A 19,466-nucleotide genomic window follows, 5' to 3' on the forward strand; every position below is an offset into this window, starting at 1 on the left:
TATTTATTGAGGCCCTAAAAACTTTAATTTCATTAGAATGCTTTCTCTAATCCATTTGTCTTTATACCAGCTTCTCCACCAGAAATGGAGTTAAGAAAGGATAATCAAATACTGAACAATTCAAATGAAATTATAAGTGCTAATAAAGAAAACAAGTGCTCCTATATACTCTCATGTTATTACAAAAGCAATATATATTTTTCTTTTTTCAGTGTTTTCCCTGATGATAATATCTACTACAGATGCCCACTTTATTGATAAACCTCGATAAGAAAATTCAGCAAACAAAATAACCTCATTTATAGTCTTTTATTTAAATAGAGAAATCAAGAAAATAGCCAAAGTGGAACCAACCAAAATATTTTTTAGCCACAAGAAATTAAAATAGTACAAAAGATGACTCACTTAAGTTGTAGAAAAGAGTCTAAGAGTCAGGTTATGGTATTCAAGTGGCATATGCTAAACATAATCAGTTTTTCTTTGTCCAAAATGGACTTTGATAGAAGAGAAAGTTAATGTATTTAATGTTAATCTCAAAAATACCATTTCACATTTTCTCAAAATATTTGACAATAACTTCTCTTTCCACTGGCTTAAGTATAAGAATATCCCTTAAGAGAATGATCAAAAGGTATTTGAAAAAAATTACAGCTTACATGGTTTGAAAAGACAGCAACAATCTATTGGTAGTTCCTGTTTATTAAATAGTTAAAAAAAAAAAAAGGATTGACTTAAGATTCTGAATTAAACTATGGTAAATGTACTGTGGAAGAAAGGAAAAAGATACAATTCTTTTCCCAACTATATACTCACTCTCTCCTTGAGATGAGGCAAGGGGGAGAGTAATTTCCTTATCCCTCAAGAAGTTGATCCAAAATAGGATATTAATCCAGGACCACTTAGGCTTCCAACTGTGTCTTTCTCTAAGGGGAGAGTCAACAGCTTTCCTTGGCTTCTCAAAGTGGTATATGGCACCAAAGAGGTCATTCATCTTTGGATTAGAAGGTAATCTTTCCCAATCCTTTCAGGCTATGTGTATACTTTGAAAAACCAGTGATGTCAAGTAAGGGGGGACAGGGATGTCACACAAAACATTTAAGGTGCTATGTAACCAGAACTATCACAGAATCATTAACATAAAGGAGGGTACTACAGACCCAGAGTAGTTCCAATGATGAAAGAAGTCACAAAGGAAGTCTGAAAATACTTTAAGCTGAATAATCATACTTCTGTGTTTACAAATTCAGATTATACAGACAAAAAGATAAAATGTAATCAGTAACATTTTATATCTGTGTAGATCATTAATAATACTTTCATAATCAATTATCCCTTCTTACTCTTTAGGAACAAAGTGCACAGAAGCCCCACTTTATAGGTGAGAAAAGTTATGAAAGTTATTGCCCAAGGACATTATTTCCTAACCCTGCCTGTTTTCTGACTTATAGGTCAAGTTTCGCCCCGGTGTTATCAAGCAGTACAAGCTTCCTTCTTGGGGATTTATACAGTAAACCTAGCAGAAGGAAGTAAAAGCAGATTTTTTAGCTCCTTTTGTGTATTCTCTCTGGAATGTTTGTTCTGCTGAATCACTTGGGGCCAACTGGTACGAGCAAAGAGATCTGAAGTGGTTTTCTGTGGTTACCATCTTAGTTAATCATTGAAGGTGGGTCAGTGAAGCCAAGGGGCTTTACACGCTTAATATGACCCACTCTCCACAGAAGAGATGGAGATCATGTATTGAGGCCTGTCCAAAAATGAATAACCTCAACTTCCTGAGCTGCTTATTGTGCTCAAACGGGCACCAATGAGAAAAAGAATTCTAAGTGGAAGAGACCAGATCTCCTAACCACCTTTCCCTAGCCATCCACATGGACACCAACACTTTGTGGGCTCAGGGATTCACCAAGAACCAAGCAAAGATCCTCTCCCCATCCCACTCCAGCGCCCCTCTCCTCCGTGCAAATAAAGCCACCTCACGCTGCCTGTTTTGGTCTACAGATGCTTATTAAGAAGGAAAGTACGCAGAAGGGTAATACTGGGGAGGGACGCCAGACAACTACAGACCGGGAGAGCCAGACAGTAAAATAAACGAACGCGAATTAACTGACAGCAAAAGGGAGCCAATCCCTAGCCAAGTGAGAGGTCGGTCTCGGGCGGTGGGCGGGACTAAAATTTCCAAGGCCCAGTGCCCTAGCGGGACACGCTGGCAGGGCGGGAACCGCGCGCTCCTTAGCAACAGAGGCGGCCACGCCCACCCCGCACCCCAACACCAAACCCGCCATCCCCTCCCCCACCGCGAGCGTCCTGTTCGCCAGAAGGGGTCCTTAAGTTATTACCGTACCTACTGGGTTTCCCGGGCTTCGGGTTCCCCCTCCTCCAGAGCCTCCCTCCACACGGCCCGCCCAAGAGCCGCTCTCAGGGGCGGAACGACCATCTCCTAAACGCTTTGGGGGCTCGCTAAGGCCATGCGCCCGCTTTCAGTCCCTGACCCCGAGCTTCCCTGGCAGGGCCTCCCCAGCCCCCTCGCCCTCGCGGGACACACACACCTCAGCTCAGCCAAGGCAAGGGCCGACAAACTTCGCGTCTAGCTGGAAATGTTGCTGTCCACGGTCCTGTCACTCAGAGGCAGGGGCGGGACGAGCCGGCCGCACACCCCTAATCCCAACGGGCGGTACGAAAAGAGGCGGGGCTCGGAGGAAAGGGATGCGACCAGTCCCCAGCCCGCGCTCCGATTGGTCAGTCTCTCTCCCGCCTGTGCGCGGGTCCCGGACACCGAGGAGCCCGCCCTGCTCCTATACTTGATTTACGAGGTGACCCCAGAAATCAGAAATAAGGACTATAACTCGTTTGAGAAATATAAAACACGAGGGTACGTTCTTTTTGATTGTTGAGGGCTTCTCACCTAAGACACACATTCCCCATCCCCACTCTCCGGGGCGCATACCTGGGAGGAAGCATCAACTATCTCTGAAAACAACGTTGTTTGCAGATTGAAGTTGTTCACAGATTAATTAATCTAGGAAAAGTGATTCCTGAATCATGAGCAACAGTAAAACTTTGGAGGTATGCCCAGGTATTCATTTTTCACGTCTACGAAATGGGAATGAAATACTAAGATAATATTTTTGGAAAGCATTTAACAGTTGAATGATTTATACTTTATAATCCCGTACTCCCTCTCAACACCCAACAGAGCTGTTACTATCCAAGGCCTACCAGCAATGAAACTGAGGCTCAGATAGGTTACATTTATTCAATCATTGAACAAATGAAAAAGTGCCTGTAGTCATTATTTTTTATTGTGGCGAATTGAATTTAAAATTCTTTCTTAAAATTATGCGATTTCCAATTTAATTTTTCAATTTTTCCCTTGCTCTAGTGTAAGTCATTTTCCTGTAGGCCAGCCCATCGTAGTTTCAAAAAAAAAAAAAAAAAGCCCTTGAGAAGGGAAATAGCACACAGAATAAAGAAGGACTGAGACAAGTATAAATAGACTAACTAGAAGGTCTCTGAAATCTCCCAGGATATCGGGACCAGGAATTGAATCCAAAGTGTAATTTTATTTTCTTTTCTCCTAAATCATTTGCTGGTCTCCAGTTCCTCTCCTAGAAATAAAGGTAGAGTTAAATGAGATTATCTTAATACTCTTAACCAGATTTGTATGCGTGTGGTTTTAAAATAGTGCAACCCTTTTTTCCTTCTATATTAAACCAATACCCAGAAGTGTTTATCTTGTCGGATACAGTAGTAATAATAACAGAAAAAAACAAAACAATTTCTGGACAAGTGCTTTGAGATTGAATTAAAAATGTCCACTATACTATGATAAAATTGTTGGGATAAAAAACACATTCCAATTGCAAATGATTTTATTCTCTTGTCCTGCTGAATTTTCAAATTCTTCTGAAAGCTCACTAACTATAAATAACTCTCCACAAAATTTCTTGATGTGTATGACTCATGATCACCATTATGTTTCTTTAATCTTTTAAAAATATTTGTTTTAGACTAAAAAGAAAGAGCTATGATTGTATATTAATAAGTATGTTATATAAATAAATACTGTAAGATTTAAATAAAAGTGGTGAATTATTTATTTGAATCCTTTTTCAATTGCATATTCAAGTAAGTACAGCAAATGCATTTGTTTAAATATTCTCACATATATAAGAGATTATACATTTAAATAAATGTATTGTATGCATGTAAATGTGTAATCATTGAAATAAACACAGCTGTATATTTCCCATATGTATAGCTCCAGATGTTTGAAGCATACATTCAAATTTATGGAACTCTACACCTTGGTATCTAGTTAAACACCCAGTAGAAATTACTGTGCTACATATACATAAGAATACATATCAAAACTCTGTCTGCAATGAGGAAATAAGGTTAGAACAATGAATAATGAGTCTCTGCCACTGAATTTCTTATCTTGAACATTTTCTTTTGAAATAGCTTGTCCTGGTGAGTTGTTCTGCAAGCACTTTACTATTTTATAAAATGAGCACTAGCCAACTTACCCTGTATGAGTAAGACTATTGCAAAGTAGTTTTGCAAGTATTTACTCAGTTAAACTCCAAAAAATAATTTTCTAGTTAACTTCTCCACTTTGGAGTTGGAGAGTCTCATGCTATCCATGCTTCAGATGTTTATTTTTTAACTTATGCTTCTGCTCCAATACTCGGAACATATATAATTTGAAATTTCCCCATAGACACCAATATACATTAGAAGAAATTATGAAGTACAAACTAACCTAATATGAAATAAAATGTATCTTAGGGATATTGAACAAGAAGTCAGACACTAATGTAAAATTAAAGCATCCAGATGTATGTTATGAATATGCTTCTTTCTTTCTTTTTTTAGTTTTATTTTATAATTTCTTTTCAGTGTTCCAAGATTCATTGTTTACGCACCACCCTCAGTGCTTCATGCAATATGTGCCTTCCGTAATACCCTCCACCAGGCTCACCCAACCCCCCACCTTCCTCCCCTCTGAAACCCTAAGTTTGTTTCTCAGAGTTCTTTACCATGTAATGACAGACGTGCTACATTTAAATTTGTGATAAGTTGAAATATAAATTATAATCTATAATTATATGTGCTAACACTTTGGTCTAGATGAATATGCATATAGCTTGAAATTTGGGGGTACCAATTTGGATCATTTGCAGAAATTACGATTGTGTCAACAAATATGAAATTCATTGGGTATATTAAAATAAGAAATATAATATCAAATTATTTAATATTTTTCAGCAGTACTTTGCCTTAAATTTTTAAGTTTAAATATCCAAACTAGCTCTCTTGGTAGCTGGAAAATGACTGTGTGATAGGTCAAATATGCATATTACTCTTTCTGTTCAGTCATCTTAGAATATAAGGAGGCATTTAGGGTGAATTTTATTTAAAACATGTAAAGAAATTATTTTTCATGCGAATTCTTTTAAGAAATCCCTGTGATCCCCAAAGTCTGTGCCTGAAAATCTTGGTTTTAGTCCATAGTACTATATTGAAACCACTTAATAAAACCTTGAAAATGAATATGCTTTTCTTAAGGAAAAACTTCCTTTGAAAAATTCAGAAAATTAATAATCAAAAATTTTTTCCATTAATTTGTATAATATTTGAAATTATAGCTATTAGCACATATATAGAATAAACTCCCTGGGAAGAACTGACATACATTATTAAATACATATTTCTGTGTTTGTTTGATTTTTGATTACTTCAATGCAAGATTGTCTCTGAAATCTGAATAAAATTATATCTCAAAATATTCTTCAGATGATACAAGAATTATTTCATTTGCATGGAAGAAAGATGGATCACATATTACAAATATTTTGAGAATATAATTTCAAACGTATAGCTGCTAGCTATTTCTTTAACTGGCAAATGACATGTAGATAAAAGGTAGCCAGTTGAAAATGTTAAGATTTACTCTTTTTTTTCAGTTTGTTGAAATTTAATCCAATATGATAATGACTGTAAACATTCTAAAAACAAGATAGTTTACAAAAAATTCACTGACAGCATTTTTTTTTCTCTTCTTAAGTGTACACATAATAATGACGACCTTTTTTCAGTTGATAGCCACTTTATAATTCAGGAGGTGAATCATTAATCAAAACTGCTTTGATCTCATGCCCCTTCACTCTCAAAACAAGGTTTCTGAATTCCTCACATCCAGAGAATGGAGCAAATGAAGGTTTCATAGATTTCACTGCTACAGGACAGAATTGAGGCACAGCAACTCAATGTACTCTTGTCACTCACCATTGCTAAGACTTATCAATATTATATTCATTTAGTGTCACACTATGCTTCCTATGTTCCTCCTATATCTTAACCCCCAGCTTCTCTAACTCAAGTATTCCAGAGCCCACTTACCAATCCTTTACATGTTCTTTTGCTTATTGTCATTCATCACTTTTAAGTGTACTTTATACATAATTTACCTGTTTGCTATGTGAACTACTTATTATCTTTCTCTACCTCAAGAATGTGAGTTGCTTGAGGGTAGAGATTCTGTCAGTTTTTAACTGATGTATGCCAAGTTCTGAATTAGTGCCAAGCACCTAATGTACACTTAAGAAATTTTTGGTTAAATTAATTGTTCTGCATAGTTGTGATTAATTTAGTTCTATGTAATATTCTAATGCATGAATATGCCACAATCTCTTCTTCTATTATAGGGCTTTGGGGCTCTTTCCAGGTTTGTTCTATAAAAAATAAGGTGGTTATAAACCATCTTACATAAGTTTCCTGATGTAGATTTTATAAGACTTTCTCTTTGGTTTATGACTATGAGTAGCATCACAGATTTGTAAAGCATGGCACATTCTAAATGAAAATATAATACTAAATTTTTTCCCCAAGGTATTGCACTATTTTGCCCTCCTAACAGAAGTATTTGTGAGATTCAAATGTATTGACTTTTCCAGAAAACCAAATTTGGACTTTGTTAACTTTCTCATATTTGCTTTCTATTTTAACAATTTCTGGTTTTCTTCATTATTTCTTTTTTCTACCAATTTAATTTTATTCTTCTATATACTTAGTAGAAAGTAAGATCATTGATTTAAATGGTTATCCTTTAAAATTGTAGGCATTTAAAGCTAGGAAATTACTTCTAAAGACTGCTTTAGTAATAGCCCATAAATTTTGACATGTTGTGTTTTAATTAGTATTCATGTGAAAATATTTTTAAATTTCTGTGAGTTTTATCATTGGGTTATTTATTTTGAATGTGTTGTTTGAGTCCAAGTATTTGGGGAGTTTTCCAAGTATCTTATTTATTATTGACATTTAATTTAATTCCATTGTTGTTAAAGAACATACTCTAAGATTTCAAACTTCTGAAAATTACTGAATAAAATTACTATAAAAACTTATTTTATAGCTGGCCATATGGTTTATCTCAATGATTGTTCCCAGTGTACTTGAGCAGAATGTGCTTTCTGCAATTGTTTGATGTAGTGTTCTATAATTCTAGAATTAATAACATGTATCCTTAAATTATTGCTAAGATTCATCAGTATTATATCCATACAGTATTATATATTTAAGAGTGATCCCTCTATCCCCCTCCTTCATACTGTCCCTAGTTTTCTCCTCTCCTCCAAGCACCCCAGAGCTGGAGTTCACAGTTGTACATTTCACATACATTCCCATTCATACCTCACACTTCACAGATGCCAGAACCTTATGACAGTATAATTCCATTCATCTGCCCCCACTTCATCTTTAGTATTATTGTTATATATGTTTCTTTTAAATGCACTATAAAACCTCAACTTAAAATGTATTTGCTTTTGACCTAAATAGTTAGCTTTTATAAAGAAAACAAAGAGAATTGTCTTTTATATTTACTCATGTATTTACCATCTCTAGCACTTTTCTATGTCACCAATAATATTAATTCCCTTTGTATTATAGAATTTGTAGTTTTTTCTATCCTCTACAACTTTCAAGTTTTCTTTCACACAAAATATGAGATTATAAATTATTCTGTTATTGCACACATATATATGTGCATATAATAAGAATGAATACAAATAAACACATACATATGCATATATTCATTTTTACTTTTGATTATTTTCTTTGGACTCAACAAACATGTCTACACATTTCAATTATTTCTTGCAACATTAATCTGAAATTACATTTCCTATCCTATCCTGCATCATCTTCAGAAATAAAGAAATTGAGGCTCAGAGAGATTAAATTTTTAACAATTACTTCAAAAAGCCATTAAAGCTTATTGTATACTTTTGGTTTTTTAATTAGCATCCATCTTCCTTAATCTAATACTGTAAGATTCATCCTTCTTCAATACTGTATAGTGCTTAGCTCACTGTTGGGAAGCTCCTATGTAGATCTTCAAAAATAGTAATGAATAAATAAAAGAGAAAATCCAATTTTTAGATAGAGATATAGGTATAGATATAGATGCTGGATCAAAAATGCAATTAGAGCACATTTTTTCCTACCCCTGACCCTGCCTCTGGCAACCACCAAACTGTTCTCTGTATCTATGAGCTTGTTTTTGTATTGTTTTGTTTTGGGAGCAGGGCTTATTTGTTTGTTTTGTTTTTCTTTGTTCTTTTCTCTTTTTAGATTTCAGATATAAGAGAGAGAATATGGTATTTGTCTTTCTCCGACTCATTTCACTTAGCATAATGCCCTTAAGGTCCATCCATGTTTTCACAAATGGCAACATTTCATTCTTTTTTATGGTTGAATAATATTCCACTATATATTTTATATATAATATAATGCATTATATATGCACATATATATGTATATGTATGCACATCATATATATTATGTATTGTGTGTGTGTGTGTGTGTGTGTGTGTGCATCACAATTTCTTCATCCATTCATCAATGGACACTTAGGTTTTTTCCAAATCTTGATTATTATAAATAATGCTGCAGTGAACATTGTGGTGTATTTATCTTTTTGAATTAGTGTTTTCATTATCTTCAGATAAATACCCAAAAGTGGAATTGCTGGATCGTATCGAAGTTCTATTTTTAGGTTTTTGAGGAACATTGCATGGTGTTTTCCATAGTGACTACACCAATTTACATTTAGCTAAAGCAATCTTGAGAAAGAAAAACAAAACTGAAAGCATCATGCTCCCTGAATTCAAACTATATTACAAAGCTATAATAATTAAAACAACTGTTATAAAAACAGATACATAGATCAAAGGAGCAACATAGAGATCCAGACATAAAATCACCATGTGTGTTAGGTCAATTAATTTATAACAAAGGAGTCAAGAATATGCAATGGGGAAATTAAGTCTTTTCAATAAATGGTATTAAGAATTACTATTTTTTAGTAGTTCAGGTGTATTGGTGATATTTTTTCTCAGTTTTTGTTTATCTGAAAATGTCTGTCTCCTCTCTCCTTTTTGAATATTACTTAGAATTCAGATTAAAAGTAATTTTTCTTTGAGGACTTTAAATATGCCATTCAGTTGTCCTCTTGCCACCAGGTTCCTTTTGTGAGGTTATTATTTATCTTACTGTACCTGTTTGAAATCTGTCTTTTGTCCCCCACCTCTGACTGCTTTCAAGATGCTATCCTTGTTTTTCAGCCTTGTGACTATTGTGTGTCTAGATGTGTACATGTGTTTTCCTTTGTATTTATCTTACTTTGATTTTGCTGACCTGGGATTTATAAGCAAAGGCTTTGTATTATTTGGGAAGTTTTTGGCTATAAATTTTCAATTAACTTTTCTGGCCCATTGTAATTCTTCTTTCATTCTTATTTTTATCTTTTATTGAAGTACAGTTGATAGACAATATTATATTGGTCTCAGGTATATATATAGCGATTTGACAATTATATACAGTATGCAGTGCTCACCGGATAAGAGTAGTTACCATCTCCTCTTTCATTCTTCAATTCCAGTTACATGAATGACAATGTATCATCTAGATAACTGGGGCTCTGGTGATGTTTAAAACTTTACTCCTTGTTCTTGTTGTGTGTGTTGTTTTGTTTTGTTTTTTAAGATTTTATTTATTTTTTTGACAGAGAGAGATCACAAGTAGGCAGAGAGGCAGACAGAGAGAGAAGGGGAAGCAGGCTCCCTCCTAAGCAGAGAGCCTGATGTGGGACTTGATCCCAGGACTTTGAACCATGACCTGAGCCAAAGGCATACGCTTAACCCACTGAGCCAACCCGGTGCCCCCACTTCTGTTGTTTTTAATATGCCCTTAAGCTTATTCAATTACTTTTTCAATTCAGTTATTACAGAATTTTTAAAATACTCATTTTAATGTTTGTTATGTTTCCATTTATATTTGTTATATTTCTACCTACTGAGATTCCTTAACTCTGCTCATTAAAGCTGCATTTGCCTTTAAGTCCTTGAACATGTTTATAATATTTGTTTCAAACACTTTACCTAATAATTAAAACATCTAGACCTTCTCAGGATCAGTTTTTATTGACTACTATTTTCTTCACTGTTGGTCATATTTTCCTGTTTCTTTGCATATCTGGTAACTTTTTATTGAATACTGAACATTGTAGATGATACAATGTAGGAGACTGTAGGATGTTAAATTCCTCTGAAAAGTAGTTTTTTGTTTGTTTTTTTATTAGCAGCAAGTTCAGTTATATCCAATCACCTTGCATTTGTCTAAGCTTAGTTTTATACTATGTGAAGGTGGATTAGTGAAAATTCCAAAATGATTCCCAAGACCCTTTGCATTGGCTATCCTCAAATTCCAAACTCTATTTCCCCTCCTGTTCTTGTCTAGGTTTGGTTTTAAGCTCTGTTTGCATAGATCCAGAATCGTTCTTACTTTAGGATATGGCCCTTGTACCTAAGTTGGGGTGGTTCTGCTGTCTCAGTTTTATTTTTGAAGTATTTCTGAGGTTTCTTCATTCTACTTGGGCTGAAATTTCATCTCTCAGCTCTCATCAATCTGTAATAGCTTTATTCTTCTCCCAGTCTCATAGCCACTGGTCTTTGGTAAGCCTTGCAATGTCTTTCGTTACATATGCCCAGCCTATTCCTAGGCCAAGAACTTTGTAAGAAACCCCCAAACAGAGTTTTGGATCCTTCCTAATGTGCATCTTTCTGCTCTCCAATACCCTCCTCTGCAGATTCCAGCTGTTTTGACAACCTCAGATACTAACATCTGCCTCTACTGATCTGTGAAACTGATATGCCTTGCTTGTGCTTCAACTCCTTATGCTATGATCAGAAAATTGGCTTCAGACAGAGAACTACAGTGAACTTGGGGCTCATGTCCAGTGTATTCCTTCTTTAAGGAATCACAGACATGTGCTAACTCTTGCCCAATGCCTGAAAAATATTGCTTCCTATATTTTGTCCAGCTGTAAGGTAGAAGGACTAGTCTGGCACTGATTATTCTGTCATGGAAGGAAGCAGAAGTTCACATTGATATTTGAATTTTTATTTTGTCTTAAAATTTTGCTAAACTTTTTAAAATTGTCGACATCATTTTATTTTTGACATAATCATTTCGTACATAATGACTGTTTCTTCTTTTCAATATTTATTAGTTCTTTATTATGCTTTAATGTTGAATAGAAGTGATGATGGTTGGCATTCTTCTCTGTATTCTAAGGAAATCTTTAAACATTTTTGATGTGGGGATCAAAGGGAAAAGAAAAAAAAATAAATTTCCTTACAACTTATAGCCCATTGACAAATCCTTGAGACCAAGCAGAGTGACCTTGCTCTAGGAAATCAGCTGTCTCAATGCTAATACTCTAGCTTAGCATTAGTTCAGCCTCCAGTATCCTGTAAGTCTCCTTTAACATATACAAATTCCTTTGGAAGTTTCCTTTTTTGTATCTCCTAAGATATATGTTAGCAATCATTCTCCAAGCTGATATTTATCTGAAGGATCTCATGACTAAGGTTTCATTAGACAGTAGTAAATGACCTTTTTCTAAACAACACCTAGCCCCTCAAGGTCCTAGAAACTTTGTTTCCAGATTCCTTGGAGACTTACCTTATCCCTAACCTCCTCCTAACTAGAAAGTATACAACACAAGATACTCCTCACAGGGGCGCCTGGGTGGCTCAGTGGGTTAAGCTGTTGTCTTCGGCTCAGGTCATGATCTCAGAGTCCTGGGATCGAGTCCCGCATTGGGCTCTCTGCTCAGCGGGGAGCGTGCTTCCTCCTCTCTCTCTGCCTGCCTCTCTGCCTACTTGTGATCTCTCTCCATCAAATAAATAAATAAATAAAATCTTAAAAAAAAAAAAAAAAAGATACTCCTCACAACCCTGGTGCATTTCTTTCTGCCCACGCATCCTGTCCCCATGCTTTCATAAAACCACCTTTTTGCACTGAAAACACCTCAAGAATTCTTTCTTGACCATTCACTCTGAACCCCAACATTTTTATATCAATTTTATCATTAAGTATTTCTTAGCTGTGAATTTTTTTTATGGCATTCTCTACCAGGATAAGGAAGTTCCCTTTTACATCTAGGTTTTAAAGATTAAAAAAAAAAAATCCTAGGTGAATATTGGCTTTATCAAATATATTTCTGCATATCAGAAATGATCGTGTTTTTCATCTTTTCCTATTGGTGTAATGAATTAGATAATTTTCAGTATTGACGTTAACCCCAGGGACTTTCCCACTATCCTACCAGGTGAGCCAAAGCCCTGGTTACTCGCCCAGGTAAACAGTTGGCCATCCACAGGGCTTCAGTGGGTCTTTGGAAACCAAAAACTTTCTTCATCTTTTGGCACCAGGCCACATGATAATGACCCCAAACAGGAGGGTAACAACACCACCTTCTATACCTGGGCCAAAGAGACAGGGAAATGAACTAAGAGAATGGATAAGGCCTGTCCCAACATGTGGTAGGCCCAGCAGTCTGAAAACTCAAGCAAAACCCAATATTTCCCCTTAATTCTTATTGCGCTCTAGAATGTATCACTCAAGGTCAGCTTCATGGCGTGAGAACTATGTGAGTCCAAAGGACCCCAGGCTCAGAAGGGCCCTGTGTTTGGTTAATGCTATACTGTTGCCACCATGTGATTCTTTATAATTTTATCTTTGAACTTGTCTTTTGTAAAGGGAGTCTTATTGGATAACAGAGGATGTGCGTGAACAGAGGAGATGTACACAGTACACGAATTTGCCACCATCTTGGCATCCCATTGCATGCAGAGTTCAGGATGCCCTGTGAGCACAGAATTCTAGTGGATTTTGATGTGTGGGAGTTCAACATGACACATAATACAAGGTAAGTAAGTTATGAAAGTCACTGGCAATACCAATAGTGTATTGGTAGAATGTTCACATATAAAGAAGTGAAACAGGGGCATCTGGGTGGTTTAGTAGTGAAGTGTCTGCCTTTGGCTCAAGTCATGATCCCAGGGTCCTGGGACTGAGCCCCGCATAGGGCTCCCTGCTTGGCAGGAAGCCTGTTTCTCACTCTCCTTCTCTCTCTGCTTGTGTTTCCTCTCTCGCTATGTCTGTCTCTGTCAAATAAATAAGATCTTTAAAAAAAAAAAAAAGAAGTGAAATAAGAACAGCTGAGTTAGTTTTGTGCTGTGTTACTACAAAATGCATATGCATGTATGAGCTATGACATATGAATTGTATAATTTCTGTGGGTGCTTATCAGCAACCGACCAAGGATACCTGGTTATACAACATGTATTGCTCCAAGTGGTTTGCTCTTATGGCCTTCTCAATTTCTGCCAATAGGAAATTATATTATTTTACATAAAGTAAAAGAAACTTAAAACAATGTACTTTCGTTTCTCAGGTCTTTTGTAATGGTCATACACTTTACATCTATATGTTATGAGTGCAGTCCTATGTTACTATTTTTCTTTACTAATTTTCCTTTAGAAATAATTTTAAAACATGAAAAAAGTTCTTTTATCTTTACCTACATATTTATAATTTATGGTGTTGTTTACTCCTTTTGTGGATGCATGTTTCCACTGCATATTATTTTCTTTCTGCTTGAAGGACTTCCTTGAACATTTTTTATGGTACCTCTAGTAATGATTTCTTTTGTATGACTGAGTAAGCCTTTATTTTGTCTTCACGTTTTAAGGCATTGTTGCTGGGTATAGAAGTCCAGGTTGGTGGTTTTCATTTCAGTATTTCAAGGATATTACCCCACTTTCTTCCCCCTTGTGTTATTTACAATAAGAAGTCTGCTATCCGCTATCATTTTATATCTGTTTTTCTGTAAGTTATGATTCTTTTCTCTTTGCTCTTAAGATTTTCCCTTTATCAGTCCCTTTAAACAATTTGATTATATGTTATGATGTACATTTCTTCGTGTTTCTTTTGTTTGTGGTTTGTTGAGTTTCTTGGACCTATATTTTTTTAAAATTATTTTTGTTAAATTTGGAAAATTTTCAGTCATTTTATCTTCAAATATTTTTTCTATCTTCCCATTCTTTGTCACCTTCAAGGACCCAAAACACATACATATTAGGTTACTTGACCTGTTTATATTTTTCCTATTTTTTTTCTCTCTTATATACTTTAAATAGTTTGTATTGCTCCATTCCATTATATTCAAGTCATTTATTTTTTTGTTGTTAATCCCACCCAATATATTTTTCATATCAGAAATTTCTTCCTATGTCTACAAGTTCAATTTGATAACTTTTTCTGTATCATTCATTTCTTTTCCTCACAGATTCCTCCTTTCCTCTTTATTATTTAGAAGATAATTATAAGAACTTTCATCATTCTTTTCTACTAACTTTATCATCTGTGTCCCTTCTGGATCTGTTACTATTGACTGATTTTTTTTTTCATTGTATGAGTCATATTTTCCTATTTCTTGGAATACCTGGCAAATTTTTTAATTGAATACCAAACATTTTGAACTTTACCTTGTGGGATGCTAGAAATTTTTGTGTTCCTAAAATATTCTTGAGCTGTTTTCTGGAATGCAGTTGTTACTTAGAAAAAATTTAGTCCCTTTCAGGCTTGCTTTTAAGCTTAACAAGGCAGAAACAGAGCAGCCTGTAGTCTATTAATCTTTCCCCACTACTGACCCAAAACACTTGTGTTCATTCTAACCAGTGCCCTTTGAATTATGATGTATTTCCACTTTTGCTGGTAGAACATGAACTATTAATTGCTCAGTGTTAGCCCTATAGATTGTTGCCTCTCTCTCCTCCTGGTAGTTTTTTCTCAAACTCGGGTTGTTTCTTCACACACACTTACTGATCAGTACTCAGCTGAAATTTGGAGAGGTAACTTTTATGTCTTTATAGAACTCTCACTCTGCAGTTTTCTGAGGTCTGGCTTTCCTTCCTATGAAATGTAGCTGCCCTGGCCTCACCAGATACCCAACTCCATCATCTCATCTGAGGGGTACCAGCATCCCCTCCACCTGCATCTCCTCTCCCTGCCCTGTAGCCTAGGAAATGTCCAAGCTGTAAACTGGGGCATTGAGATCCCTGACCTCAAATTTTTTCCTCCCCCCAGGGATCAGTATCCTGTGCTGCCTAATGTCCAGCGTTTGAAACCATTGTTTGACAGATATACTTGAATTTTTTGTTTCAGGTGAAAGTTAGATCTGATCTCCATTACTTAATTATAATGAAGAACAGAAGTCTTGAGATTCTCAATTTTATTTCAAAATTAATCAGTGCCTTTTGGTTGTAGAAAAAAGGTGCAGTCTTTTCAGAGAGGATTTATATTACCACAGTAAGCACATTAGGGCAGTAAAAATGTAGAATCATTTAAAACTTAATTGAAGGGCTTCTGGGTAGCTCACTTGGTTAAGTATCTGCCTTGGGCTTCGGTCATGATCTCAGGGTCCTTGGATCAAGCCCCACATATGGCTCCTCACTTAGCAGGGAGTCTGCTTCTCCCTCTCCTTCTTCCTCTGCTCCTCCCCCCAACTTGTCCTCTCTCCCTCTCTCTCAAATAAGCAAAATCTAAAAAAAAAATTAATTGAAGCATAAAAATCTCAAGGTTTGACTGAACACACATGTAAAGTCTAGCTTGTGGCTACAAATTATCAGGGATTATTTTTTTTCTTTTCTCTGCTCAAAAACAGCAATAATAGTTCTTTGAGGATAGAGGCATGAGTATATTTAACTTTGCTTCCTTCTTACACTGAGGTTCCCAACTAAATGTTTGAGAGTTTCCTATCAGATTTCCCACCTTAGGTGGGCCCTGACTCCTAAAGGCTGTGAAAATCACTGAAGTTTCTACCTTTGACATATAGTTTCTGAGAAAAAGCTATTTCGATATTCCTGCTACTTGCTGAAATACAGCTGATGCAATTAACTGTTACTGCGTAACACCCCACCATGAATCCAGTGGTACAGAATGACAATAATTTTATTACAATCAAATTAGGACTCAACAGGAAGTGCTTGTCTGTTCCATGATTTTTGAGGTCTCAGCTGCGAAGACTAAGCTGCTAAAGAAGGATACAAATGGCTGGTAGCTGGAATTATCTCTAAGCCCTTCTACACAAATGTCTGGTACCTGGATCAAGATGTTTTGAAAGCTGCATTGCACTTAGCTGGAGCTGTTGATGGGAGGACCTATACATAGCCTTGAGGTGTGGCTTGGGATTCTCACAGCATGAGGTCACATTGCAGAAGATCTGTGGGATGGAATAAATTATTATACTTATTTTTGGAAAATGAGATTTGCCATATCTTCTCTTATATTTGTGGTTGAAATGCTTTAATCTTACTCTTTGGATATATGTATATATATAATAAGCATTTTTCATTGTTTTTAGCCGTTTTCAGCATTAAGAATTAAGCAATGAAGAATTCCAGGGGTCATTCTGGGCATTTGATACTCTTATCACTACATATGGAACTCTCAACTGCTATATATATTTTAAAATCAATTTTTCAAATTCCATGAAAGTCTTACTGCCATTTTGGTGGGCATTTCACTGGTATTACTGATTTTTAGATGCCTTTTTAATATTGTGTTCTCATTCTTGAACATACATATTACGTCTTTTTATAGTTTGTAACCAAAATTTCATAATTATCACTATTCAGGTCATGCACATTTTTCTTTAGGTTGGTTTTTTTTTGGGATATTATAGTTTTTGTGGTTTTATGAATGGTATTCACTACATGCTGCTCTATTTTCTAATTGCTTACTACTGGTTTGTGGGAAAGCCATTGATTTTTGCATATTGATCTTATATCAAGCCATTCTGCTTGCTTCATAGCTGTTGTCAGTTGTGCTCCCTGATTATCTTGAAATTGAGGATCACATATGAATGACAGAGTTGTTTCTTCCTTTTCAATGTATATAAAACTTTATTTTCATTATTGTAATAGCTAGGGCCTCCAACATATGAAGAAAAGCAATAATAGAATCTTCATCTTACTATAGACTGTAATTTGAAATATTTTTAATATTTCACCATTGTGATAAGGTGTTCACATAAGTATCTGCTACTTTATTAAATTGCAAATGTTCTATTCTAGACCTTTTTTGTTAAATGCTTTTATTATGAATGGATATTTATTTCTATTAAATGTTTATCATTTCTCATTGAGATAAATTAATAACATTTTACTATTATTAAGTTAATAGATATTCTAATATGGAAATATACTTTACCCTGAAGAAACACTACCTAGTCATGCCTTTTTTTGGAAATGCTGCTTAATTTGACTTGTTAATATTTTATATTGTTTTTATTTATTTTATAAATCTAAATGGCATATTGTGGGATGTGTGTGTGTGTGTGGTGTTTGCTAGCATTTCTCACTTTTGGTAACTATTGCATATACTAGGTTAAGTGAGTTAGGTAGCTCTACCTTATTTTCTCTCTGGAAATCTTAGCAGAAGATGAGAGATTGTTTATTTTTAAAATCTTACCAGAACTCACTATCTTGGCTAAAATTATCTGGGCTTACTGCTACTTCAATTTCTTGTAAGGTTAAAGGTTTAAATCAGTTGTTCCAATTCCTCTTGAACACACTTGGAAATTCACATTCTCCTACAAGCATATGCACTTTTCATAGTTTTAAAAATTTATGGCATAAATTTTGTACAGTCTCTTACAATATTTTAAACTTTATTCAGTAACTTTGTCTATTTGAGTTCCTAATGGGCTTCTCCCTTTTCTTTAATGACCATACTTCTAGCTATTTTTTATATTTATCTTTCCAAAAATCTTGTTTTTTATTTCTGTTGATCAACTTTAGAATTTATTTTTGCTTTTTGTTATTTTATTAATATATACTTTAATTTCCTGAATTCTTTTTTTTAAGTTTTATATAATTTTTGTTCTGTATTTATTACTTATTTTTAACCTTTATTGTTTTCTAATAATGCATTTAGGCTCATAAATCTTTTTCTGAATTCTGTCATGGACAGCCAGTATACATTTTGTTAAATAGTGGTTTCATTCTTTAAAAATAGTTTATTTGGGGGCACCTAGGTAGCTCAGTGGGTTAAAGCCTCTGCCTTCGGCTCAGGTTATGATCTCAGGGTCCTGGGATCGAGCCCCACATCGGTCCCTCTCCTCAGCCTGCTTCCCACCCTCCCCCTCCCACCAGTCTGCCTCTCTGCCTACTTGTGATCTTTGTCTGTCAAATAAGTAAATAAAATCTTTTAAAAAATAGTTTATTTTTTTTTCTTAACAAAGAGTTATTTAAGAGCATTTTCTTTAATTAATACGTTTGTAGATTTGGAGGGGGTTTGGAAAAGAGCTGATTTTTTTTTTTGTTAATTTCTTATTTTGCATCTTCAATGAATATGGCCTCTGTTATATCAGTGTTTGGTGGCTTTTTTGAGATTTGTTTTGCAACTTAGTACATAGTTGTTTTCTCTTTTCTATCAGTGTCCCTTTTGTGTTTAAATCATCCACTGAATACAAACTTCTGTAAAATTCTATGTGTTTCTGCTAGATTGATATTGTATCCTTTTTCTTTGTGGTGAATCTAGAATTAACATATATTACACTTTGCTTAAATCCTTAATTTTTTCCTCATTTTCTGTTTCAAGTTTTTATTTAAATTCAAGTTAGTTAGGGGTACCTGGGTGGCCGGGTAGGTTAAGTGCCTCTTGGTTTCAGCTCAGGTTATGATATTAGGGGTGTGAGATTGGGTTCCAAACTCAGCAAGGAGTCTACTTGAAGATTCTGGCCCTCTGCTCCTACCCCGACTTGTGTGTGCGTGTACTCTGTCTCTCAAATAAATAAATCTTTTATAAAAATGTTTAAATAAATTCTTGTTAGTTAACATATAATGCAATATTGGTTTCAGGAATAGAATTTAGTGATTCACCAGTTGCATATAATATCCAGTGCTCATCACAACAAGGGCCCTCCATAATATCCAACACCCATCTAGCCCATTCCCCACCAATCTCCCCTCCAGTAAACCTCAGTTTGTTCTCTGTAGTTAGGAGTCTCTTATGGTTTGCCTCCCTCTCTCTTTTTCCCTCCTACCCCTATG

General features: G+C 35.2%; 1 protein-coding gene across 9 annotated transcripts in view; it reads right to left on the reverse strand.

The window, feature by feature from the left end:
• Nucleotides 1-2,684, reverse strand: part of TRIQK (triple QxxK/R motif containing) — a 102,164-nt gene extending 99,480 nt beyond the window's left edge. For 7 of the 9 annotated variants that reach the window (XM_032316245.1, XM_032316244.1, XM_032316238.1 and 4 more), the window contains exon 1: nucleotides 2,547-2,684. The gene's annotated coding sequence lies outside the window, so the exon portion shown is untranslated. Of the gene's footprint in view, nucleotides 1-2,336; nucleotides 2,521-2,544 lie in introns of those variants that run through there. The other 2 variants (XM_032316246.1, XM_032316248.1) reach the window with 2 other exon arrangements.
• Between the last annotated feature and the right edge of the window lie 16,782 nt (nucleotides 2,685-19,466).

This window comes from Mustela erminea, chromosome 16 (assembly GCF_009829155.1).
Source record: "Mustela erminea isolate mMusErm1 chromosome 16, mMusErm1.Pri, whole genome shotgun sequence".
NCBI classification, from domain to species: Eukaryota; Metazoa; Chordata; class Mammalia; order Carnivora; family Mustelidae; genus Mustela; species Mustela erminea.